Source organism: Anser anser, assembly GCF_964211835.1.
Source record: "Anser anser genome assembly, chromosome: 1".
NCBI classification, from domain to species: domain Eukaryota; kingdom Metazoa; phylum Chordata; class Aves; order Anseriformes; family Anatidae; genus Anser; species Anser anser.
The window spans coordinates 7,562,651-7,589,034 of NC_139720.1; the positions used below are offsets into that span (position 1 = coordinate 7,562,651).

The 26,384-nt window shown below is 43.5% G+C and overlaps 1 protein-coding gene and 1 long non-coding RNA gene across 3 annotated transcripts in view; one reads left to right on the forward strand and one right to left on the reverse strand.

The window, feature by feature from the left end:
- FRMD4A (FERM domain containing 4A) overlaps positions 1-26,384 on the reverse strand; it is a 362,821-nt gene that overhangs the window by 280,429 nt on the left and 56,008 nt on the right. The window lies entirely within an intron of this gene.
- On the forward strand, positions 1,438-15,205 carry LOC310892220. The gene is made up of 2 exons (XR_014577950.1): positions 1,438-4,819; positions 14,465-15,205. It is a non-coding gene; the product is annotated as an uncharacterized lncRNA (long non-coding RNA).

Below are 26,384 nucleotides of genomic sequence, written 5' to 3' on the forward strand. Positions count from 1 at the left end.
TGCTGGCTGCAGTCCTTTGAGATCTGCCCCGGGGCTCCGGATGGAGGCAGAGCCGCCTCCGGGGAAGTAAACACAGGGCAGCCCCGTGCTCTTTGCAAGCTGTTCCACTGATGCAGCATTTGCATGAGTAAGTGGTGTCAAAATCGTTTGCCAGCTTACCCTCATAAGGCTCTGGTTGTAGCGAGGGCTGGAAACACCTTTTGTGAGCTCATCTTTAAGGCACTAATGACCTGCTTTTTTCCAGGATAGTTACGCCTTTTCCATGAAAGCAAAGCAATGCAATGAATTTTAAGGTCTCAAGGCATTGTTAAGATTGTTTTAGTTGCCTTCCGGATTTGGAAGACAGACATTAAAAAAATCGTATCTGAATATATCTGTACAAATCTGAGTGAGAGGCTGACTTATGGCAAAGCCAGTTAAGCATTCTTCCATCATGGTCTGTCCATCCTCCTCCAGCAACAGGAGGGCATTTATCTTTACGACATGTCAACAACCTCAGCATTATTATTATTAATTATTATTATTATTACTATTCCTCTTAAGTCAATGTGGTAGTTTAGGAAAGATTAGCTGCCTCTCGACATGCAAGAAGATCACCCCAGCAGATATGTGGACCCCAATGCCTTGCCACCAGCTTGGTTGGGTCTCCAGGACCAGGCTCTCGTTTGGTGACCTGGACAAGGCTCTGACCACCCTGTTTCTCCTTCTCCCTATCCCAACACATCTGTGCTTACTCAATCTATAGATGAAAAACAGGAGCTGTAGAGATGAGGCTTACAGACTAAAATAATTGCTACTGTCCAGAGATTTTGCCGCAGCAGAGAAGATGGCCTCTGGATGTCCTGGCTCCCTGGATGCATAACCACAAGGCTGAAATTCATGTTCAGTTTTCTGACAAAGCATGTGCTGGAAATACGATAGAGCTTTCTTCCCCACACAGTAACCGGAGCTGTATTTTCCTTTCTCTGCTAGGTGTATTTGCTGTTCTGGGTGTTAAAAGTCAAGACACATTCAGAGCATTTTACTAGAGCATTTGGTCTGTAGATGCGTTTCCAACAGCCAGGTAGATGATTTATTCATCCACTTCAGTAACCATCCAGACAGGGCACGGTGTTCGCTCCAGTGTAGAAAGCAACAAACACCGAGTGTGTTTGGTTTGCAAGAACAAATCAACAGAACAAGATAACAGAAGCTGCTTTTCCAATGTAAAGGACTCCACTGCCATCCCTGTTAATATCTCTGTCAAATTAAGTGCCGTTTCCCCAAGCTGCAAGTCTGGTAAAGCACGGCTATTATGCTCTCAGTTAGAAACCTGATTATAGCCATTTTATGTCTGTAAAAACACAGCCTCTGATGCAAGGTGACTCCCAGATACTCCGCAGATTCTCATAAATGCACTTGCTGCTCTATAGACACGTCTGTGTGTGCATGGGGAGAGGAAGTCTAGCTCTCGCGGGGCAGGCAAGGCACTCAATGAGAAATAGCCATTTCTCTGAAGGATAATGTCATTACAACTATGCAAATCCTGGACTTTGGTTATTTTGGCCTGTAAAAAAGGAGATGGGGAGGGAGTGAACACAAAGGCTTGGGATAAAGCAGAAAGAGAAGATGGATAGACAGAGCTGGCAAAATACAAAACAATAATTTTGTCTTGTCCCAAAGCAGTCCTGTAAAATATTGTGTCATGACAAGGTGCTTTTGTTTTGGGTTTGGGTTAGTTTTGAAGCAAATTAGAACCCAAAATGAAGAGAGCAGCTGGGGGCCATCTCCTCTCCAAAATGTCAGCACAGTTTTGGCCTGTCCAACTCTAGAAGATACAACTGCATGAAAAACTATGACCCCTGTAGACAAGAGGATGGCAGAGTTTGAGGAAGATCCAGCATGTCCCTTATTTAATGGAGACAGGCTGCTTCACAGGACATGACCATGTGCCTGAAAACAGGACCTTGGGAAACAAGGGACCCTGTTTTCCCCCATGATGTGCTTACATTTTCTTTCATTTACATATTTTTATCTTGGTTTGTTCAACCCTTGTGGTCCATGCACTGTTGGTAAGCTTGGAGTCATCACCAACTCTGGTAGATTTATCTTCTGGAAGAGGTGAGAGCCCTCCCCCTGCCACTCAAGTGGGGCTTCTGTGGACCCCCCAGATAAAATCCCTGTCCCACTGATGCCAGCAACATGTGTCTGCTTTATTCTGTAATGGGTATTTCTTGCTGCATGTGTCCTCCTGCTCCATTAGGTGTCTGTAAGACCCTCCTTATCTTACCATCCCATGAGCTCCCAGCCTCCCTGAGGACTCCCTGTGGCTGACCAGCTGTCAGTCCCTTCATATCCCGTCTGTGACAGTTTCTGAGCAAATTTCCTTGGCTTTGGGAAGAAGGTGAGGACTACGTGGTAAAGACACGCAGAGGTCTGGGATAGCCTCCTGTTTTCTTGCCCATTTGCTTTCTGGAGCCCTTTCAGCTCATTTAAACCCTAGGTCCTCTCAAACCTTTTAACCCCTTAGACACATCACCTTGGGGCAGGGGATCTAAGTATCTGCATTTGTGTTAGCCCTGTCTGGGCGCTCCTTTCACTGCAACAGACTACAGAGATATTCTTCTCCTAATACTGCTGATCCTAGGTCTCCCTGCTGTTTAATTTCTCCACCTTTACTGGCCTAATGGGACATTTATTCTGTCTCCCAGAATGTCAATAAAGATGCAAAATAATGATGCCGGCACAACATCCCCAGCAAGGCACAGGAGAGCTTCTACATATAATGAATACATATCATCAGCCTGTTTTCGGCTTAAGCAATGATCCCCACTTACATCAAAGCCTCATTTGAATTAATATTTGAAGCTGGAATTCACGCCACTATTAGACGCTGTTAAAATTCAGGGACCCCAGTTTTTCTTCAGCTGGAAACAACGACAAAACGCACGGATCAGGGTCAATCTTCAGAAGTGGGATTTGTCTCAGACAACTTCAAATGTCTACACTTATGGCTGCCTCCAGCGCAGCTGGTTCATTATCATTTCTTTATAGTATGTGGAGTGAACTGGCACTTCTAAGGCTCTATTCCCTTGACCTGTGTTAGAATAAGGTGATGCGTGTCCAAGCTGCCTAACAGAAATGCATTTTTTATGTTTTCTCTGCCATAATCCTGGCAGAAATAAGGATGAAAACATCTCATTATGGTTCCTCCTCATTATCTTAATCCTGTGATTGCTCATCTGAGTTATCTGGCATGCAGTAAGGGGGCAGGCACGGTGATGGTGGATCCAAATTTTTTAAATAAAGGCAGATGATATGTGCATCTTGGGAAAAAAGCCAAAAATTTTGGCTTGGGGAGATGGGGTCAAAAGCATACATGTTGCCTGAAACCTGCCTGTTGTACGTGACATTTTCAAAGATATAGGACAGCAGTTCAATTAGTTAATCAGCTAATTCATTTTACACCAAAGTCTTAACATCACCTGGATATAATGTCTGCTGGGCACCCAATTTTTCTAAGTGTTTCCTCACCTGTTTTTTATCTGCTATTACATTTGCAAGGTCCTCACCATTTCGTAACAGTCCTTCTCTCTTTACCTTTCTTTGCTTATTGAAAACAATTTAAAGGCAGTTCAGCACCCTTCAGCAGCACAATTCAAGATTTAAGGAAGGCTTAAATTTAGTCGAAGAAAGAAATCTGTTGTGGGTGTTTGTTTCCTATTGACTCGAAGGAGACTGATGTTTGTATTCTATTAGCCCGTATAGGATCTATGCAGATGTAAACCAAAATATGCATTATGTGTCTCCCTCTAACCAGCAGCAGTTAAAAGTCTCTGACAGCTTCCAGGAAGATAAAATTCAGCCGCATGACCTGAGGACTGAGCTTTGATCCCCTTGAAGAGCTGTAGCCAGGATTGTTCCAGACATTGATCTTCAAACCTTCAGCAGAATCTGTGCAGCTGGTGCTGTGGTGAAGTCATCGACACTGGGATGATTGAAAATAAAAGCAAACCACGTGAATGTGGTCATGGCATTTCCCCACTAGTGGCTTGTCCCTCAGCACTCATCCATGGGGCCAGGGCAGCTCCATGCCTCGTGCCTTGGCCAGGCCCAGCAAGTCCTTGCTGAACATTTCTGGCAGTTCTCTGGTCCACTGGGTGTAGCACGTGGTGGCGTGATTTCTTCTGCATCTCCCCAAGGAGAGGGAGACCACCTTGAGTTTGAGGAGCAGGGACCAGGGCATCCCAGGTCTACTCTGCCTTGTAGTCCCTTGAGGGCTTAGGGCAAATTGAATCGCAAACCCTTACGCACTCAGTTTTATCACTCTGAAAGTGGAGATAATCTATATCTCACAGGAACATTGCATGGATAAATCAATTAACCATGAAATCACAGATGGAAGATGCAAAAGAAATGCAAAGGATTCATTCTGCAGAGCAACCCTTCCAGGCACAAGTACATTTTTAGATCCTTTTTCCCCCCTAACTGAGAATTAGTAGCAAGATGCTCCTTACAGCCCTGCTTAGCCTGTTAATGGGGCACCTGCACCAATATCTGCTGCACCTGTAGGTGACTATGCAAAGATGGGAGTGAAGCCATCTAGGCTCAGCACTCTCACCCAGGGAGCTTGTCCTGGCAGGAGGTCACCAGTGGGCTGTAGAGACCCTTTCTTTACAGCCTTTGCCTGGCAAAGTACTGCAGGTGCAAGGAACAACAACTGTTCTCCTCGTCTGCATGGACATAAAGCAGGCAGAAAAACAAATCAGGATGCAGAAAGCTCGTTGCTGGGCTCCAGAGGTGGACTGAGCCAAAGGGAACCCCGCATTTGTGACTTGCTGTAAGTTTCTTACTCTCCCTGGGCCCTGGGGTAAGTTTAGGGTATGGGCAGGGTCTTGCTAAGAAGTTAGATGATGCTCCTAGGCCAAGTCACCTGAGCAGATAAATTACAAGAAACCACCACCAGGAGCTGTTAATGACAAACTCTTTGATCCCTTGGAGCTCCTCTTCCTCCAGCCACCTTCCTCTGAAGCCACCTCTATGGTGTGCTTCTGGAGCCGGGCTCCATGACCATGCTGTGCTTGGGCTTGGGGACACCCCTCAGGGGTATCTTTAACAGCTGGGATTTTGAGAAAGCGTACAGACTATATAGATTTTCTTTAAATCAGTGCCCAAGAGATAATTAAGTGGTCCTCATTTTAAAAAGCCACTTAGAAACATCGGCAGATTTATTACCCACTAAGTGATAAACACCCAGGAGGTAAAAATATCTCACCCTAGGAACGCTCATCCTGCAGCAAGGCAGCCTGTAAGCACGAGCATCAGGCATGCACAGCGCACGCGGTTTTGTGTGACGATGTGTCTAGCAACAGCAAGTTAAGGGACCCCTGCCCTCCTACAGACTCCCCAAACCCAAATCCATCCCCCAGCCCCCATGCCTGGTGTGCCTGTTTATCTTAGAGGTGGTATTGGATCAGAAAAAAAATAGTCTCAGGTAAAAGAAAAAAAACGTGCAAGGACAAAAAGGTGAAAAAATGAGGTTTATATTATTTGCCCTGGGAAGAGCAGTGAGCTGCAGCAGAAGGATCAACCTGCCATGAGGAGAAGGTTTTCATCTGCTGCTACAGAAAATCTATCGTGGGGCTCCAGTTTCTGCATGAAATATTGTCGCTTTTCAGATCATTGGTAAGAAGTAGCTTGCTGTATTTTTTAAAATCAGTTTTTCTTATAGAGACAAAGTCCTTAGGCATTCTTGCACTAGCAAAATAATGCTTTTGCTGGTAATCTATTTTGTTAGAAAAACTTCAGTAAACTACATCAGACAAAAGCCTTTTTTTGCCCTGGGCTGCCCAACCCAGGAGGGTTGGGCTGTAGATCAAACCTTTACCAGTAGCCTTTAATAATGCAGACTAGGCTATTGTGCTGATACTCTGCTTTCTTGAGTTTGATGCGGAAAAAATGTGTTTTAGAGTCCTTATTCCAGCCTCAAGTACCTAGAATTTCAGCATCGCTTTATCTTCTAAAATACCCGAATCAAATACTTGGTTGGTTGGATGATGACAAACTCCACAGTGTGAATTCACACTGTAAGGACTCATGTAGCATCTAGCTAGTAAATGTGGCTGCAGTGGGAAAACAGGAAAATACCCCAAAGTGAACAGCCTGCAGGTTAGCCTTGTACCTACTTGTCTTCCTGAGTTTGCTGGCAACGTTTCCAGCAGGCGTGAATACCCCCTGTGATCCATATATTGTGTGATCACATATATATGTGATCCATATATTATATTAGTTTAGGCCTGATGATGAAATTTCCAGGGCAAATGTGCATTCCTCCGGCAGAAATATCACTGCTTTCTTGTCAAAGCCACGTTGCAAAGATGGGTGAGTGATCGTGGGCTAGAGAACAGAGCCCAGAGACTGTCCTCTCAGTTTCCTGGATCTGCTGGATTTAGAGCAGAGGACCAAGATCTTCTTGGCCCTCGGGCTGACTGTAGCAGGGCTGGATAAGCAGGGTGTGCGAGGACTCCTTGAGTCCTGCTTGCCCTGGTTCCAGTGCAGCCTGTCAACCTGATCCATCTCAGCACTGCACACCAGGGATCTTTGCCAAAGGGAACCTCGTTGTCGTTCTGTAACTATTTATAGGTGATGCATCTCTGGGTACCTTTGCAAATCTAATACCCCTCCTGAACACAGTATCTTCTGCTGCTCTGCATGTTCCTTTTTCCTTTGCCCTCTTCCCCAGGGCTGCAAGCAGAAAAATGTCCAGACCTGTGCACGGCCACCACTTTATCACACCTCATGACTTAGCATGTGTGGCCCTCTCCACACGTGCACACTGTCAGTCCTGCCTTAATGGGGGCCAGGTTGTGAAGTGCTTCCTTGCACTGAGAGAGCAAACCCAAACAGAAATGACAAGGTATTGTGTGGTGTCTGCAGCAGGGAGATCTGTCTCTCCCACTACAGATGCCCAACCTCCAGGACAGCGCTGAGGTTGATGTGAATTTTCAGGCACTCCCAGCTCGTACACTGCACATTGGGTTAAGATACAGCTTGAGCACTGACCGCATCACTGGCAGCAGAAGCAGTCTGCCCACCTCCTGGGTACAAATTCAGATTCCTCATTTTGACCCGTTCAGAACAAAATGAGCATTACAAACAGTTTTGTTTTTTTTCTTTCTCTGACCTGTTTAAGTTCAAAGCAAAGAGTCTTCCATTGAAGGATCCCATCCTTCCAAGTATTTTTGCTTTCCTTTCTCTCCTCTCATGTTAGTGCTCCAACAACACCAATAGATCCTCTCTAAAACCATGACCCCATCATGCTAGGGGAACGTATCTTTGCATTATAAATGTTTAACAAGACATAGAAAAGTGGATAATCAACAATCCTGTCTCTCAAAAATGTTCTTCCAGAAACCAAACAATCCGATACATACATTAATCCTAATTGTGTGCCACCATCACTTGAAAAGCACCTATGGCCCAACTTTGCATATTTCAGCTCTTTTCTGTTCCCTCGTCTCCTGTGGATAAATAAGATTTGGCTGCAATTACGTGTTAGAGCAATCTGGAAAAAAAAAATCCAACATCATTAGCATGTGATCATGGCAGGACTTTTATAATTTAAAAACAGCATCTTTCTGCCTATATTTTTTACAATCACATTTTTAAAAAACAAATGAAAACCTGCATATTTCTCTACATACGGGTATTGTTGAAACTGTCACACCTAATAAGAGCACGAAAAGAAAGATGAAAGCACTGTGCTCATTTCTGAGCAGCTGGGAACGGCGCTGAGAAAAGCACAGCAATTGAGATTAAGAGAGAGCCTTCACAGTGCAAGATAACCCAGCTGCTTGGAAAATCAAATCTATTGAACATACAGATTTCATGCAACAAAACAATGCCTTGCTGATAAAGGAAAATAACAATGCTCACATGGAGTTGTATAGTCTTCGATTTAATTTGAAGATAAATGTGCAGTCCTGTATTTTTCCTCTTTAGAAAAAGACAGAATTAGCTTTCTAATTATGACTGTTTATTGTCTCTTTTTGCCAAATCTGAAAGATCAGCTCAGAAATTTTCATGTGATAGTAATGTACCCTGTGATTTACTTGAGAGTGCACTTGTACAGGGACTTGGGATGTGCAGGTTCCTTTCCAGGGTCTCGCACAGGCTCTAGGTACCTCCTTCAGTTCTCCTTATCCTCAGCTTTCCTATGCTAACAAGACATCAATACCTTTGTAAAATGTTTTGACTTCCCTAGAAGAAAAGTGTTATACCACAAATCGATCATTTCTGTACTCCTATCTAATTCATGTTAAGAAGTCAGGAAATTTACAAAGCTGATCAGAAAATGTTTTTCCCTCTGATATAAATTGTGGGCATCATAGGATGCTACAATTTTATCTGAGAAAGGCCCCATTTGGGCCCAAATGTTTTAGGTTTTTGTGAAAAAAGTTTGGATATTTTCTTCTGGAAAGCGATAATTTCCATGATCTTTAAACCTTCAGTTGAAAACTACATCAAAAAGTGATTTTATGGGATCATTTTTGATCAGCTGTTGAACAGCAAGCTGCTCTATTAGGATGTTAAATTTTCATTGGCATCCAATTAGGATCCAAATAGATTATTTTACCCATGGTGTGAATTTTTGATCCAGGTACAAAATATTGATCATTCCCACCCATTCTCCATTCCTTTCTTTTGCACTATGGAAACTATGAACCCAAATACACTTTTCCAAAAATAAGGCCCAACCTTCCTTCCCAAACTCCAGAAAAACATCAAACACGAGGAAGGGCATTATAAAATCTGTCTTTTCCTTACATTGAAGAGACCATATTTTCAGTAACCTTCTAATAATCTAAGAAAGTGTAAAATATTAATTAATTAAATATTAACAACACTTCTGGAGTTTGCTGGATTTCAAGGGAATGTAATAGTTTTAATTCCCCTAAACAAAGCCTTTTATTTATGCATGAAAAGATAGCTAATACGTTCCCTATGGCAGCCTTTTATCAAGCTTTTGGTATTGTAAGAGCTAACTAGTCATTCCTGCTCTGTTTGTTGACCTGGCCAGTTTCTAAATCAATGGCACAATACTTAATCTTTCACCAAATACCTCTGGTTTCCCTAACAGCCTTTGTGAGAAACTTCGTCAAAGAGCTTGCAAAGTCCAAGGAAACCATTGTTGACCAGTTTTATTTCAACCTGTTATTGTATTGGCGTTGAAAGATTTCAAGTAGGTTGGGGAAAGGATATCATATTCTGCAGAGCAGGCTGTTTAAGTTACAAGCCTTTAATTCCAGTAGAGTCCCCTACAAAAAGCTACTGAAGGTGCCACGGCCAGAGCTGCTTCCTTCTTCTGCTTAGACCAGCAATAATATACATTACAGCTTGTAGCCCTGAAATTACCCTCCTGGCATGAATTCCTAGCACCACAAGTCCTTTCTTGAGAGGATATAATTAACAATGTTTTGATTCTCCCTCCCTTCTTCCTGGTGGATCTGGACCCAGGCCTTTACATCTTTGCCTTGCTGTCCTCCAGCCCTTGTGAAAATGATGTGAGTTTTGGCCTTAATAACAAGCCATGTAAAATCTACATAATTGACCCCTTTTCTGAAAGTAATTCAAAGCTTTCTCTTTAATCTTTGAATATGCATGTGTGAAAGGAATGCCCTCATTTCAGCAGACCCCTGTTGCATTCGGCAGTATTCTTACTTCCATGCAAAAAGAATAACTAGGGAATAGTAAGAAATGGAGGATTTTGTCTCCCAGATGCCCTACTTTTTCATTATGTGTGATTTTATGAAAAGGAGCTCAATCTCTTTTATTTCTGTGCAAGGTATCCATGGCATTACTGCAAATATTATAATCCACATAACCAGTCAGGCTGACTGGATCCCATCTGGAGATCCAGGGGCCACTGGTGACCTCTAGGGGTAGGGTGAGCAGTCTGAAGCTGGTTTGCAGCAACATCCAGGATGGAAACATTTCTAGGCCTGTTTTCCAGTACAGTGAGGTACCCTGAGCAGTCTCAAGGGTGAAAGCTGGATCTTTGACCTCGGGAACTATTAAGGCACTTCTGCCTCAGTCCAAGGCATAAGCTGCCAACATGACCATTTTCAGCTATGTATCATCTTATTTGACTACTTTCAGTGCTACCTGGTCAAGCTCAGGGCTAAATTCTGAGGGCTGATAAGTTCAAAGTCCTCTGAGTCCACAGTAGCTCCTCATTAATCTTGGAGGGATGTTATTTGCAGAGATCTTCAAGCATTGCTTGAATGTTCCTTTTCCAGGACTGGTGTCACCCTGGGGATGTTGTACAACAGGGATGTGATAGTATCTGGCATTACGAATAAAAGAGAGAAGATTGCTGTACTTTAAATGGCAAGGAGGTGGGGGGCTGCTTTAAGAATTCTGGGAGAAGGCATCAAGGCTGGTCTATCCATATACAGCTCATGCCAAACAACCCTTGAGGATTCCTGGGAATCCATCCATAAGACATAGGGAGATTCTTTCTTCAACCATGGGAGGAAAATGACAGTCCTAAGTTTTCACTGCTTGTCTTTCCCAGCTTCTTACAGCTATGCTTGACCAAAATTTTTCTTCTCTTTAACATTTCTGTATCATTCAGATATAAACTTCAGCTCAAGCACTGGACCATGCCTTACCCACCACTTGCTTACACTGCTTTGTTCACCAGCTCTTTTCCACCAATCCACCTAAACCACTTCCTTTATTCTTCATCCTGTTACAAAGCCCTATGGTTCTTACACCTTTATCTGCCAACAGACCTGAGAAAAAGGATGCTGGAAGCAGGTTGTACTTTCACACCTGTGACTAAAACTCATCTTACCCAGTTCCAGAAAAAGATGTCCACTTTTCCACCCTTTGGAGCCGGTCAGTCCATCCACTTGCTAAGAGGCAGCTTCTCCAAGTCAATAGTACTCACGTGTTTATTCAAAATCAATACTGCTTATTACAGCTTCTGCAATTGTGCCTCACTATCTCTGTCACCTAGTTAGCTCACAGCCTTCCTGGCAGACTCTGAGCTCACTGCGGAGTCTTGGAGTTGCAAGATTGAGAAAGAGAGATCATAAAGTCAGACGGAAATTGAGACCTGCTGATGGGGGATGTCACATCAGACGGGCTGCCAAGAATTCCCTCGCCTGCTTCTCATTCTCTCTGCTCATACACATAAGGCCAGATGAGAGAGAGCCATAATCTTTGAAATCTCTGCGTTACTCCCAGTTTCTGCTTCCCCTCCCAAAGAAAAGAAGCGATAACTCATACCTAGTTCTGGGGTCAAGGCAAGGATCAGCCAGTGCTCAGGAAAAAGCACCACCTAAACAGTGCGTAATGTTTTTATACCTTGATGCTGCCCCTGCCGAAGCAGATGGCAGGCTCCCGTTGACTTTAATGAGGCCATAAAAAGCCCGTTGCGTGCATGCAATATGTAACAGCTACAGTGCTCCTCTCGCAGCCCACACGCCGTGAAGGCTGCTTTCCCTTTTGTTGCCTCCACGTGCTCAGCAAGACCCCCACAGAAACCAGGCACCCTCTGCCTAAGGCTGGACAAGAATGGGGGAAAAATTTGTATTTTGTGAAGACATTTGGCCAATTAATAATTGGTAGAAATAGAAATGGAAAGGGAATAGATAGAAATAGAAAGGATAGAATAGATAGAAATAGAAAGGGGATTCATAATTGGTAGAAATCAGAAGAATAATTGGTAGAAATAGAAACCAAAGGTTTTTGCAGTTGAGGAAGGGTAATAATAGAGTAATAAGGTCCGTGCTGGCACCTCTGCTATCCACCCTGCTCCTAACCAAGACTGGGAAGGAGAGGCACTGAAGTGCCACAGCTTGCAGGTGGCACGAAGCATTCAGGAGGGCCAAGTCCAGTGCTGACCATGGGGGGCTACAGGAGGACACTGGGGCACAGGTTTTCCTAGCATTAAATTGCCAGATGAAATTCTGTGTCAATTAGTGCAAGGTGAGACACCAGGTGAAAAACTAAACCTGCCTATGTGTGTTCTCTGAAAAGATCGGCCCAATCTGAGCAGTGAAAAGCTAAATGAACGTTAGGGATTCTAAGAAAAGGGATTGAGAATAAAATACAGACTTCATTATACCACTGTAGAAATCTCGGTGCACCCATATTTTAAAGATTCTGTGTTGTTCTGATGACTCAAAAAGCTAAAGAAGGAGAGAGACGAGAGGCAGAGTTGATCAAAGGTGTAGAAGGGCTTTCACAAAAAAAAAAAAAAAGGCGAATAGAGAACTTATAGGATCAGAAAAATTATAAAAAGGAGCTGAAGATAAATGTCTTTAAAATCATAAATAGTGTAACGAAGAGGAATAGAAAAAGAATGCTGATCTGTTTCTCGTAATATAGGAATGAGTAGGCATGCAGCGATATCATCAAACATCGGTTTAAAATGAACCTAAGAGAGCACTTTTCATACAGCACATCATTAAACTGGAATCTATATTGCCCACAGATACTGAGGAGTCCAAGGTATAAATGATTCAGAAGGAAACAGATAATTTTAGAGCGGTTTTAGTCCTCTCAATGGCCATTAAACACAAGGGGCTGAGCAGGACTTTTAGCTTAGGAAGAAATTTTACTCATTGCTGGGAAACAGGATGATAAACTATCCTTCTTCTTCTCTTTACACCCATTAGCGGACAGAAAATACTGACCTCAATGGCTTTTTGTCCTATGGTTGTGTGGTGCCTTACACCCCTGCACACTACAGACCCCGTCCTATGGGGTAGCACAACTGCAAAGCACAGTTCTTTGTGATGGAAAAATAAAGTATGGCATAAAAATACAGCTCTTGTGTCACCAGCAGACTTGCTGCTCCCTTACAGCAGCTGAGGACTTGGCTCATGGGTGGCTCGTGAAAATAACTGCATTGTGTAGTAGTTTCCAGTGAAGACCTCTATACCATGTGTGTGCACAATGCAGGAATATATACACACGTACGTAACCTTTCTGACTTTGATCCTCATTTTTCCATTGATTAACTCAAAAATCAGGGGCTATTTATACACATTACAGTCTATAACTGTCAACCTTGTGACAAATCACCCACCCAGCGCCTTGTCAATGGTGTGGAAAATAGTGGCCAGGCAAACAGACCAAATGAAGTGGAAGGTAGAGTGTACAATGGTGTCAGAGCGTAGCCTTTGATCTCCAAAGGCCAGAGGTCAAATTTGTCTGCACTGAGGAGCAAAAATGACTTGGGGAGCCCAGCCTGGTACATAGGAAGCGATGAACCAGCATCTCTGCTCAGGAGATGTGCAGAGCTACAGCCTGGGAAGGGTATGAAGTTTGGGGCTGAGAGTACTTGATCAAGAATAAGCTTCTAGTAGGAAATCTGCATCTCCAGGAGAAGGCATGCAGGGTGTAGAAGAGAACTGTGGGGAAAAGGTGCTCATCTACGTGGCACGTTTCAGTGAGTGGGTACCTGCATCCATCCAGAACTACAGCTGGGGGAGTCCCTCTTGCTGTTTTTTGTTTGTTTCGTAGCAGCTGGGTTTTATACAGTTACATAAACAGGGAGCAATCTCAGACTGAGTCTCTTCCCTACTACTTCACCTGTTTTTTCCTATATAATGAAATACCCTTGATTACTGGGGAAGAAATAGGTGATTTTCAGGCTAGCAAAAGCACTAGCTTTTCCATCCCACCCAAGGGACCATCCCACTTATTTATTTTTATTGACCCACTATGCTTTTCCCACTTGATTTACAATTTGACAATTGCCTCTAACTGCACCTTTAACAGTTTCTCCTGGCTGCTTTCAATGCATGAAAGTTAAATATTGGGACAAGAAATACATTAAAAGCCATTGCAATTTTAAACCCTGGCAGGCTTGTGGGTTGTTTTTTTTTTCTTTCTCTTTCTTTTTTTTTTTTTTTCTCTGTAAACCTATCAGCCCTTAACTGTAATATTTTCAACTACATTACCTCTTGCATTTGATAAAAATGTATTTGCTTGGATGTTGTGCAGAGCTTGCTATGTAGAGAGGGGAGAAGGGAGGGCAGGCAACACCGTCCTCATCCCCCCCCCCCGCCACTGCTGGTGTGAATGGCAGTGCTGCCACTGCTCCCCTGGGACATCGACCAGCGATTTTATTCTGCCCTGGATGAAGCATCAGGGGTGCACAGGACCTCAATGCTCCCCAGTTTTGAGCCCCCAAGGGGAAGCTCAGAAAACCCATTGTTCTGCCAGAGCAGCCAAAGTAAAAAAAAAAAAAAAAAAGTCATTTTTTTGGATGCCAGACTCTGTGGGGGTAAAGCACTTGTCCTTCTGCTTGACAGCAGACCACCTGTTCTGCTACAAGCCGTGAATAATCAGCTCCGCATGATGTGCATTCGCTGCCCGAGATTAATCCTCGTGCGGTCACGTGTGCTTGGACGCGGCAGCCAGGTACAGCTGCATCCTCACCCCCGTTGTCATTGCTGCTTATCAGGTAGGAAGTTCGCAGCCCCTGATGATGGCCCAGGGGCTCCCAGCAAACTGTTCCTTCAGTGATGGTGAAGTTGATCTACGGTGCCAACACGGAGCAGCGTTCAACCATCTGGCTCTACAGATGCAGCGGGGCAGAAAGGAGCACCTCGTGTCACTGAGGGACCTTACAATTTATCTTAGTGTCCTGCCTTTTTCACGGGATGCAGACCAAGCCGGCAGGCCCTCGCCCCTATGAGCCACTGTGGCTGGTGGTGGGAAGAGCTGCTCCCCTACTCTGTCCCTCTGCGGAGCAGCACAAAACAGTGCCACGAATCACAGCTCTCGGTAGAAACTCTGATAAAAAAGGTCCCAAAAATTTCTCTCTCCCTTACCTTACCCAAAAAAAAGGGACAGTCATTGTTTAGCTCTGCAAAAAAAATAATATGCTCTGGAAAACCTCAGATGTCCGAGAGAGAGCTTTCCCGAGTCCAGCCTGAAGGTGTGAGTTAGCCTTACTCTCTGTGAAAATAGTCATTAAGGGAAGCATTTCTCTCATCTGAACTCAGACTTGTTGAAGCCAGATGGTTAATTTTAAGCTAGTCACCATTAACTGAGTTTCCTCCTAGCCACAGGTGACCACAGGCAACTTGTCTGATCTTAGAAGCCAATTTTGGGTTAAGATGAATGACCTGTTAGAGGCGCCTACTACTTTTCATCAACTATAAGGAGAGAGTAGGCTGATTAGCCCAGAATTAGATGTCTACTTTTCAGATGTCCTAAACTGGGGCAGAAAAATGTCCTCATGGGCAGGGCTGAATTGCTTGGGCCAGTGCTCAAGGGACATGAGCACAACCCAAGTGGGTGGTGGCAGCAGGTGAAGGAAGGAGTTGGGATGCTCTTTGCCCTGACTGGGGTGAAGGAGAGTCAAACCTGAGTGACCTTGATGACAGATACAGACTGAATAATCAAATGGGTTGCACTAGTTTGGGGCTCTAATGAATGCAATCTGAAGATGATAGAGCACTGAGGGTGGATAATGTAGCAGAAGAGAAGCCACTGGGGATAATTTGAGTGCGGGGTCATGATATGGTCTTTTATTTCTTTTCACGTGTTCTTTGCAGCTTTGTGTCTGTGTTGTCCGCCTTGGGTTTTGTAAACGAGTGGTGTTGTCTATTTGCAGCTTAACAAGCAATGCTTTAAAGGCATTTCAGGGATAGTGGGTAAACACGAAGGACTTCATTACTTTGGGGCAGTATAATGAAAGTCAGGGTCATGAATAACTTTACTTTTTAGTATGTTGTGTTTTATATAGAAATAAATATGAGTATATATGCATCCAAAGAGCAACAAGAGTCATTTCAACATCATGGTCAGCTCCTTGGTGACTAGCAAGGTCAGATGTATGAAGAACAACAAATTCTAGAGAGCACTGTCTGCCTGGCAAGCTCTCCAGCAGGTGAGAAGAGAGCAGAAACCAACCCTAACATCCTCCGTTGGCAAAGGGCTTGCAGCAGCCACAGAGAGAGAGGCTGCACCATGAGCTAACGCTAAGCGGAGCTCATGGGAGTACATTCATCTACTCTTTCCCAATCAATTGCTTCAGTGAGATTATCACGAACTTGATGGATTGGATCACTTAATCCAGTTGGATGGCAGCTGAAGCGGATGGGTAAATAAGGGGAGCCAGGACTCCGATGGCCTTTACTGACCTGGAATAGCAGCTGATCCAGGTGGCAGCTTTCAGCGCTGGTCTTGACCTGCTTCCCAGGATTGACATTGCTAACAAAAAGCACGAGTGCCACCAAAGCAATATGTAAATACAGGCAATGCATTTGCCATCAGAAGGCCAGGGGCTGGAAAAAGCTGTGTTAGTTATCTTTTTCCTTACTTTGCGTACCTTTAGGAACAAAAAAAAAAATCTTTCTCATTCAGAAAACTGTAACAAAGAGAAAGAAAGATGAGGCTTGAAAGCCCGGATAGCTAATCCTGTGAAAGGCAGAGGACAATGCTTTGAATACAGAACAAATTGGTGTCCATAAGGCTGGAAATGGGGATTGCACCACTGGATTTGGGAGCGTAGGGCAGCACAGCTGAGCTACACTTAATGAGGGTGCTCTGACAGCACAGGATCTGCATGGCAGCCAGTCCCTCGTGCACAAAGCGCAGTCGTTCCTGCCTGGTGATATTTGGTATTAATCAGCACTCTGCCGTAATTAAAATTTAACACCTGAATTAGAAAGATTTTGATCATTAATGACTGCATGCAATGCCGCACTCAGCATGAACCATCAGATAAGCATTTTCATTTTGTGTATGCAAATACTGGAGCGGGAAAAGGTGGTGTTTAGAATTTTTTTTTGCTTTTAATTGAAATAATTTCACTCTTTAGTCCCGGTAAGACCAACAAACATTTTATTCTCCTTTCTAAGAGAGAGAGAGAGAGAGAGAAAAAAAAAAAAAAAGGTGCTCACAGTGAAATAAAAGCACGTGTTAATATAATATAAGCAATTCACTATGGTCTGATCAATGATTAGATGTGACGTTCGACTCTGCCCTCTTAGTAAGATTTATTTAATGGGAGAATTAGTGCTTAAGCTGGCAAACAGGGGAGGGTTGAGATCTAGAGCCCTGTATCTTTATACTGAGCAAGCAGACATCAAAGGACTTCTCAAGTAGGTTGTGGGTGAGGATTTTGTTTTGGGACGGAGAGAACAGATCTTCCTTCAAAAGCCAAAAAAGAAAATGCAGGGAAAGAATATGCATTTTGCTGACACCAAGCATTTAAATGTTGCAGTCAGAAAATTCAACTAGAGCCAAAAAAGAGAAAGGAAGACATAGTCAAAATGAATAGCAAATGTCCATGCTTGTTGCATAATCACCACATATATGTGCATATAAATATACAAATGCATATTCAAACATACTTAGCTTACAGATGTTTTCAAAACTTAAAAAAAATAAATAACAGGTTTTTATAGTCTTGCAAAACCTTGTATTTTCAGATAATTAAGCCTGATTGCTTTCAGAACTGCCTGTTAATAGGCTTTCTTTACTTATCAGGGGTCATTTAACATTCATAGAGCACAAAACATTCCCCCAAATCATCAAGCCACTTTCCATGAACAAGCCTGCCTAAATAGATGACATTTTGGGTCTGCATTAAGCCTCTCCATGGCTCACGCTGCCTGGTACTAACTGCTCTATTTACACATCAGTTTCCATGCTGCACATGGGAGCAGCAGCTCATTGCAGGTGCCTTGAGCTGCCTTGCCCTTAAAATTCCCCATGTGGGGATCTTTCATCTCTGAGGAGTTCAAAGGTCGGTCAAGGCTGTCGTCCCACCTCCTTACAGTAGAGACCATGACTTGGGTAATATGGGCAGGGTCACTAGGTGAAACAAAAGCTGGGGTTTTCTTGCAGATCCCTCTCTGTGAGTTTTTCCTGCACATCAGCCCTGATGGAGGATGGCCCCTTCCAAAGCAACGCCACCCTTCAGGGGCTGAAGCCGGTTGGAAGAACCAGCAACTCTGGTGGTTTCTGCTGAGCAGATCCAAGGTCCATGGACCTCACCGGCCATCCACAACGATTTACAAGAGCAGATGCTGACGTGAACAAGAGGGGTTGCAAAAATTCTTCATGGTGATGTGGGGACAGAACTGTGCTCAAATCCACAGGGCCTACACTTTGTGACTCCTCGAGCGCACTCGTTCCCAAGTGCAGCCAGCCCGGAGGCAACAGGAAGCGGCCGTTTTGTGCAATTATTTCTTCACAATGTATGTATTGTGGGAGAGGGTATGAAGAGGTGTGATTCCTTGAAGAAGCTCTCATGTGAATAGCAATTGGCAGTAATTAAATAACTCCAGGCTGTTTCTTGGGGGAAAATTCAAATAATAAGCTGACAGAAATATGAGTACAACAATTTGCTTCCTCTCCCACAGCCACAGCTCTTCTCTAATGTTCTGGCAATGCTGGCTGCAGAGTGATGTGTGAACTTCCAGTTGTTCGGTAGGTTTTGTCTGAAAACCTCACAAAATCTGGCTGTTTTCTGAAACCAACTTGTGTCTTAAGCACCTTAATTTACCAGCTCTGCTCAGCTCTGTGGCTTGATTGCATCTGTCAAGTGTAGAGCAAAAGTGTCAAAGGAATAGTAAAAAAAAAAAAGCCAGAAATAATGCTTGACTCTAAGGGAGGGCTGTAGACGAGTAAGAGATAGAGATGAATGAGACTAAACTAAAATAATTTCATACTATTTGAGAACTGCCAGCTTCCATCTGCAAATCTTACAGAATTTCTTTTTTTTTTTTCTGAAAGCCCCAGAAAATACAAGACATAAATGTCTCATTCTTGCAAGAAAAACAATGAAAATTATTGCATGAATCTAAAAAAAAAAACACAACACCAAAACAAGCAAACAAAAAAACAACAAAACACAAATCAAAACACAAACAAACAAACCAAACAGAAGGTGGCAAGCAAATAAACCAAACCCTCCCGAAACTTTTTAACCCACTATCCTCTTCCCTTGGGATTTATATGTGGAGTTTGGCAGCTTGAAATGCATGGTTGCCAAATTCAAGTGCTATCCTGGAACTCTGTGGAAAGAGAGGATTAATTGCAGATTACACTTTTTGAGCATTTCTGCACTGATATTTAAGAAAATGTGAGAGTGTTTATTTAGTTCAGTTAAAAATACAAAGCCTGAAAGCCGAACCAGTTGATGAAAGCTTTAAAGTCAGCTTTAAAGTATGCAGAAACAAACCCAAGGAAACATAATCATGTTTTATTTAAAAACACACACATGCACACTCTCTGATGAATAATATAAGCTCAGCGTAAATCACTTACTCTTGCTACTACTAACGCTGAACTCGTGGGGCGGGTGAAGCAGTCTCTGATCCCTCATTCTTGTAGAAGACCATCAGTTCTGGAATCCCAGCTCAGATGCTTGCAGCCCTGTTTTTAACATTTTTGAATGTTGACATCTCCTGGTGCTTCCCTTACAGACCGCTTGGGAGCCCATGGTCCCAGAATGGCTGTAGCTCTCTCTATTTAAAGACAGGTAGCAATTAAAGTGTCATTAAGCTTCAGAGTTAAAATCCCCCTGAGTTAGAGGGGTCGGACTGCCTCTTCCATGACACTGCTTCTCTCTAGGTGTTGTAACACATGAGATCAAATCTCATCCATAAGGTTTTCTTCACAAGGAGACAGACGTGACATCTTTTAAAGGAAGATAATTCTGCGAGAACTGATGAGGTCACTAAAGAAATACTGACACAGTGCATTAGCAAGGGCCAGCGTGATCTGACCTCTGCTGTACCACTGAATATTGTGGGATTGCTTTTAATATCGACTGTTCTTCAGGGAGCAGGAGGTCACGAGCTACATTTTTCATGCGGTATGTGAGTGGTTTGCGGATGACTGATGCGTGCTGATCTTTGGGGCTGCATGGATCGCTTGTAGTGAGGCACCACGTGTGATTAAAAATAAGTCTTGGGTAACTCAGGATTGCTATGGGGCAAAAGGTTATGCAACCCGACTGAGCTTGTTACTGAAATTGTCTAGGGGCATTTGTGTGATCTGTTAAGGTAGCTGAGTTTGGGGGGTAGAGCCCAACAAATGCAAAAACATCTTTAAACTGCTCTGAGTACATCCCTCACAGTGTGTCTACATTTGAGTTAGCAAAGCAGATATAACAGTATGTCTTCTCCTCTCCTTACTCTGGTCTGGAATTCACTGCCAGACTCTGAATGCCCCTTTCATATGACTATCAGTTTGTCCCAGTGCTGCACCTGGTAGGGTTTACATTGCAAACCATTTGTCTTTAACAATCTCTAACATTCATAAATTTAAGATACATATTCCCATAAAACACTGACAAAGTTCCATTCATTTGTATTGTACGACCAGGGGAAGCAGCGTATTTGCAAGGAGATTACAATAAACCAATTTCCTCCAGACAGTAAATCTGACTTGGGAAAGCAGAAAACCTAATTAATAAAGGTCTCAAAATCATAACTCTTGAAGGACCATAATGGCTATTGAGAACTGTATGGAGGTGCTAAGGTCTTTCTCAGTGTCTGGAGAGGAGCCAGTCTAGAACAGATGAAGAAGGAAAGTTCCCCTGTGCCCAGGTCAGCTGAAGTCTCACAGCAGCCTGAAATTATTGACAACAAGTTAATTCATCCTTGGTGACCTGGCCTTTGTCAGTCTGGATGATCTTTGCCCTATTTTATGTCCCTCTGTGGACTACACAGCTATTGTGCCAGCCAGAGCACAGGACAGAGCTCCTGGGCTTCTCTCTATTAGGACAATTGACCAAGGTGATTTCTCCTACTTTTGGTTTGACTCTGCCCATTTCTAGCCTGTTCTGGGCTGTTTATAAATACCTTAGTAACATCACTCTCTGTGAGATTTACAGGACAATCCCTGGTGATTAACGACACCTGCTCTAGCAGCTCTCATGTTTGAAGCTATGAACCACTCAGCCCGGGAGAAATCCTAAGAGGAACAGCAACATCTCTACCCGGCCTGAGGGCCAGTAACACAGGTATTGCCAAATGCCAGAGCACAGCCCTTGCAGCTCTGCCACAGAGCACAGGCATGGAGCCTGGCCTGTGCCCATACCAGCCACAGCACCTTTCCAACAAGCAGTATGTCTACAGACGTGTTATATTTCACAGGGGGAGTGCTTTTTTGTAGTGAATTTTCTGGTTCTTTCCCCTTACTACAATGGGGTTCACATCACGGAGCGGTCTTGGAGCACGAGCGGGATTCCTTCCAGGTGAGGCTCAAATGAAAGGCGGTACATAAATGCTGTAGAAAAACACTTAATGTGCAAACAGAGTGTCCAAGCACTGATGGATCAGGTGGGTGACAGGACATGGCTAAGATAGCCTAAAGTAAAAGACTTGAAACAACAACAGTGTGTAGAGGGGTCCTCAGCACCAACTGCTTCACTTCACACACCTGCTGTTCTTGGGCCACAATACTGAAGTACAAATCCAGGCTGGATGGAGAATGGATGGAGAGCAGCCCTGAGGAGAAGGACCTGGGGGTGGTGGTGGGTGAGAAGCTCAACACGAGCCGGCAATGTGCGCCTGCAACCCAGCAAGCCAACCGTGTGCTGGGCTGCACCAACACAGCGTGGGCAGCAGGGCAGGGAGGGGATTGTCCCCCTCTGCTCTGCTCTCATCAGACCCCACCTGGAGCCTGCGTTCAGCTCTGGGGCCCAGCACAAGGACAGGGATGTATCAGAGCGAGTCCAGAGGAGGCCACGAGGATGATCAGAGGCTGCAGCCCCTCTGCTGTGGAGCCAGGCTGAGGGAGCTGGGGGTGTTCAGCCTGGAGAAGAGAAGGCTCCGGGGAGACCTCCCAGCGGCCTGCCAGGGCCTGAAGGGGCTGCAGGACAGCTGGGGAGGGACTCTGTGTCAGGGGGTGTGGTGGTAGGACAAGAGGAGTGGTTTTAACTGAAAGAGGCGAGATTTCAATTAGTTATAAGGAAGAAGTTCTTCCCTCAGAGGGCGGTGAGGCCCTGGCCCAGGCTGCCCAGAGGAGCTGTGGCTGCCCCATCCCTGGCAGTGCCCAAGGCCAGGCTGGATGGGGCTTTGGGCAGCCTGGGCTGGGGGGAGGTGTCCCTGCCCATGGCAGGGGGTGGCACTGGGGGGGCTTTGAGGTCCCTTCTGACCCAAACCGTTCTGGAATTCTGGAAATCTACTTGCTACGGAAACCTGGCAAAAGACTTCAAGCACTCTCATTCCAGCATAAATCTCATTATTTGTATGATAGGGTGATGTTCTGAAATGATTTGATTACAAGACAATTTTACCCTTTTGCAGAGAAGAGGATACCAAGTCAAAGCACAGGTGCAATAAGACAACGCATCCATACCGGCTCAGCCTAAGAGGCACACAAGAGATGCTCATGAGACCAGCATGGCATGGACCCCAGATTCGTACAATAACAAATGTTAAATCATTTGTTACTGCATCTTCTCTGTTATTCTTCCCCCCAGTTATTGCAGAGTGATGCACAATTGCTCCCTTTTGTTGCTTTATATAGCGTTTAAAATTGTCAAGGACTTTCCAAACATTTCAGAGGTTGGATTAGACAATCAGGTCTGGATGTCAACAGATTGAAGTGCTCTAGACTGGTGAACATGATAGAAAATGCTGGTTTCAGACACTGAAAAACCAGGGGAATTGTGGGCTGGTGAATGACTTGGGCTAAAACACGGGACAGAGGAAAGTTCACTGGGGAGCTGAGAGCTTTCCTGTGCCCTACACAGCTGTGATAGCTCCATATGGTCTGTTATGGAACAGAGTAGCATAAACAGAATGTGGGCTATATACAGTACACATCAGGCATTTTCTTTGGTGAAATCAGTATGGAATTGCACTTATTTTTGACACATCATCTGGGCCCCTCAGCTTTGTTGCTTTTTTTTTTTTTTTTTTTTTTTTTTTTTTAAACCTAAGCTCTGGGAGACAGCATTGAAGTCCCCAACTTTTGATCTTGAAGAATAAGGCATCAAATGTAAATTTCCAAAAAGCAGCAGGAAAAAAAAAAAAAAAAAGAAAAAAAAAAGGAAAGAAAAACCCTTTTAGTAATATAATTTTTAAGCTGATATCATTACGGAAGGAAAATGACTCATGATTTTGAGTTTATGGAGCTGGTACTCCTTTATAGTGCAAAATTTAAATCAGCCCATTCTCATATGGTAGTTCATCTGTCTGCAAAAGGAAGCATAGTTATTGTACATTCAGTGTTAGACCCTGTATGACACTCGGTAGAAGCATGACTTAAATGCAATTGAGATCTGCGGAAAAATAAGAAAGGGGAAGTTCAGAGGAAAAATTCAATTTCAGTCTGTCTGTGGTCCAAATCTGACCCCAGGTGTCAAACAAGCCGTGTAACAAAACCTGCAACAATTCAATAGGCCATCTATAGCCAGAAGGGGCCCACAGTGGAGAGAAATTGAAAAATTAATTCCATGCACCTCTAAGAAAGAGGGAAATGTCACTGAGTTAGGAATAACAGAGAAGGGGTCACCACCGAGGTGTCTCAGCACACTATCCTTTACAGTCTAGGACAGGAGTCACAGATATGGGTGTATCAAGACTTTTCCTGCATCTTCTCTAAAAACATATTTCATAAAAAATACTTATGTTCTTGCATATCATGTCCAATTTGGATCCTGCCTGTTTTCTTACCATAAATTCCTGCTTTATTATGGTTTGTACTGATGGAAACTGCTTGGATGCATTCTCCCAGCCTGGGTGGCTGTAGCAGGCTGGTTAACTCCCTGAGTCCAGGAACTGGGATATGAGAGATTGGTGCCTTCATGGGGACACCTGAAACCAGGTGGGATTTTGGAGCACTTTCAAGCAGCACGTCACTGAAAACCTCAGTCCAGCACTCTGGGAGTATTGTATCCATGACCCAGCCAGGGTTCCAGCCAAGGAGCCCAAACAGCAAGCAATTTGGAGGAAAACCAAGCATTAAATGCAGGGAAAGGTTGTTCATATCTCCCTCTGGAGATATCCAAAAGCACCTACTTCTCTGCCAATCATACAGGGATTTTCGGCCCTCCCTTCTGGGATGGGGTTGCTAGGCACTTAAATTGTAGATACAAATTGGGAGCTTAAATTAGGTAGGCTCAGTCCCACACCTGGTACTTATATATTATGAAACAGGCTTTCATTACACATTCACATGTGTTTTTTTCTCCCCAGGGAAAAATCATTTAGGACACAGAATGGTCAATCACTGAGGATGAATCTAGGCTGAGTAATCTGGGAGGGTGATGCTGCAGGACTACTGAGCCTGGGGAGTATGCAAAGTGTGCCACAAACGTACATGGAAAAAGAAAAGTATTGTTTAGGCTTAATGCAAATGAAGTTACTTATACATAGGGCTGAACAAGCGCTGTTCTGTTTTACACAAGTTCAAAACTTGAATTTTTTCCTTGTTTAGCTTAGAGAAAAGGAGGCTTAGGGGAGACCTTATTGTACTTTACAATTATCTTAAAGGATGCTATAGTGAGGTGGGGATTAGTTTCTTCTCCCAAGCACCAATTGATAAGACAAGGGAAAGTGGCCTCAAGTTGTGCCAGGGGAGGTTACGTTTGGGTATTAGGAGAAAATTCTTTACTGGAAGTGATGTGAGGTATTGGAACAGGCCAGGGAAGCGGCTGAGTCACCGTCCCTGGAGATCTTCAAAAGATGTGTAGACGTGGTGCTTAGGGACATGGTTTTGTGGTGGATTTGGCAGTGCTAGGTTGAAGGTTGGACTAGATGATTTTAGAGGTCTTTTCCAACCTAAATGATTCTATGATTCTGTGACTCAATTTCCTGAAAGTGCTAGTTTAAACACTCCTTTTTTTCCATGGCCACACCAGCTTGGATTTCAACTTTGCTAGAAATGACAAAAAAATTCCAAGCAGAAGAAAAATGTAGAAGAAACTATTCAACTGAAAATTTCATATATACATATTTCATTTATTTATTTATTTTTTCCAAATATGAAAATTTGTTCACATAATCCTTTTCCATTAAAACTTCCATTTTAGCTAACCACCTTTTTACCTGACCATGACATATTTTCCCAGTGCTGTTAAGTGTTCCTGCTAAACACCCTGGGAACACTTGGATGCTACCTCAACCTCTACCTCTACCTCTACCGCTACCGCTACCTCTACCGCTACCTCTACCTCTACCTCTACCTCCACCTCCGCCTCCACCTCCGCCTCCGCCTCCGCCTCCACCTCCGCCTCCGCCTCCACCTCTACTTACGTGGCACTGGGAAACTCACTTCTGTGTTTTTCCCTTTCTCCAGGCTGAAATCAAGAGGAAAGCCTGGAATTTGATTTGGCATAATACTGAGCACAAAAATCCATTTTAGTAGTGCTTCACAGCAATATTGTGTTGTACAATGTTTTGAAAAAAAATGAGTTCTGGGTGTTTCCAATAATGTAGCTAAATTGAGTGGACACTTTTAACCTTAAACTCTCTTGTATTGCAGCTCCTCATCTGTAAAATGGTAGTAATAGCATCTTTGCTTCTCATAGAGGTGTTTATAAAACTGACATTTGTGAAGGTCCCTGATAAAGTATGGGGAGCACATTAAACATACCCGTGAGGAAATTTATAGTTCTGCCTTCAGAACTGTATGTGAATACTACTTAGTAATAGCATGCAGCACTTTACACATGTTGGTATTTGTTTTGTTTTGTTTTGCTTTGTTACAACTCCTATTTTATTTTTCAGTGTCAGTCAAACAGCACAGCATAAAAGTTTTTCTAAGTAAGTGACATTTTTCTATATTCAAATGAGAACCAAGCTGGCAAGGAAATTACATGATCCTAATTATGCTTTGTGCATATAAATCAGCTGTGAAATCATTTGAAACTCTTGTGTGTTTGGGATCTTTATCAATGAGGCAGAATAATTACCAACAAACCTCCATTAAGCCTCACTTTAAAAAGATCTCATTATTAAATATGAACACAATTCTGCACTTCAAAGACAAAATGACTCCCCAGCGGACTGAGCAGATATTAAGGCTTGTACACATTGATGTGCGTATCTAAAATATATATATATATAATTATTTTGTTTTTAAAATACGAATTCCTCCCTTTACCTTTATCAGAGCAAGAAATTGCTGTGACCTAGAAACAAAGTTAAGCTTGGTCAAATGCAACACAGCTGTCAAATAGCCAGTCTAAATGCAACGTCAATAAACATAAAACAAGCATAGATACAATTCTCAATAATGTATATTTGCAATAAGCATGGAATATTTTATCTTCCCAAGTACCAAACCGTGTATAGATCAAGCGATAAAAGACATCAATTTCACTCTTCGATCTGGTCCAGTAAACACCGATAATAGATCTTGCAAGACAGGCTGAGAAAAGTCTATTACGGAACATCAGTGATGAA